Source organism: Seriola lalandi, unplaced genomic scaffold, assembly GCF_002814215.2.
Source record: "Seriola lalandi dorsalis isolate HSWRI2012SDOR001 ecotype SW California unplaced genomic scaffold, Sedor1 jcf7180001965964, whole genome shotgun sequence".
Taxonomy (NCBI): domain Eukaryota; kingdom Metazoa; phylum Chordata; class Actinopteri; order Carangiformes; family Carangidae; genus Seriola; species Seriola lalandi.
In genome coordinates, this window is record NW_019436632.1 from 1 (window position 1) to 775 (window position 775).

Genomic DNA, 775 nt, shown 5'->3' on the forward strand with positions numbered 1-775 from the left:
ATTTCCGTGTGTTTGGCTGTAGTAACTGCGAGCTCATTCTTCTGCAACATACGCTGGAGTATGCTGGTCTTCTAAATGGAGTTTATTTGTACTCAGTTATTTGTATAATGAACTGAAATTGTTTTGCCTGTTTCAGGAATATGCTCCTCTCTTACACAACATGTCAAATAAAGATCTTTGCCAAAGGTAATTGTTTGAGAGTTTTATTGTAGTACACAGAGATTTTAGTTTTACAGGAGGAAGACGGAATTACATAAAAGATTTCCCAGAATATACTACATCATCTCCTCTAAGAGATGATGTAGATTCTCCGAGATCAAGTCGGAGAATCAAACTTGGAGCTGTTGGTTCCTCCTGAGTAAAGTGGGAGACAAAAAAAAGTAAGAATTAGTCATCAAATTGATATTCAGGTAATTAGACTTAATTAGTAATTTTTTAAATGCCTTCACCTTTTACCAGCCAGCTTCCTCTGGATCATCTTCTTCTCCAACAAGCTCACCGAGATTCATCTTGAAATTAACAAAAATTCAAATGAACCACACAAACCTAACGCCATGTTACAGAAATATCTGTGAATGTGCTAACAAAATATTTTACTATACTAACAACACATAGGACTGATACATGGTGCCATATGTGAACAAACTGTCTGTACTTACAGGTTTCAAAACCCCATGCTCCACGGAGACTTTGTTCTTCAAAAAGCAAGAGAAATTATGATAACTGAAGATAATAACAATAATAATAATAATAATAATAATAATAATAATAATAA

At 33.9% G+C, this 775-nt stretch overlaps 1 long non-coding RNA gene across 1 annotated transcript; it reads right to left on the reverse strand.

Moving 5' to 3' along the window:
- Window positions 1–187: 187 nt before the first annotated feature.
- LOC111650025 (uncharacterized) lies at window positions 188–766 on the reverse strand. The gene is made up of 3 exons (XR_002760370.2): window positions 660–766; window positions 450–509; window positions 188–354 (listed from the first exon to the last, which is right to left on the reverse strand). It is a non-coding gene; the product is annotated as an uncharacterized LOC111650025 (long non-coding RNA).
- Window positions 767–775: the final 9 nt, after the last annotated feature.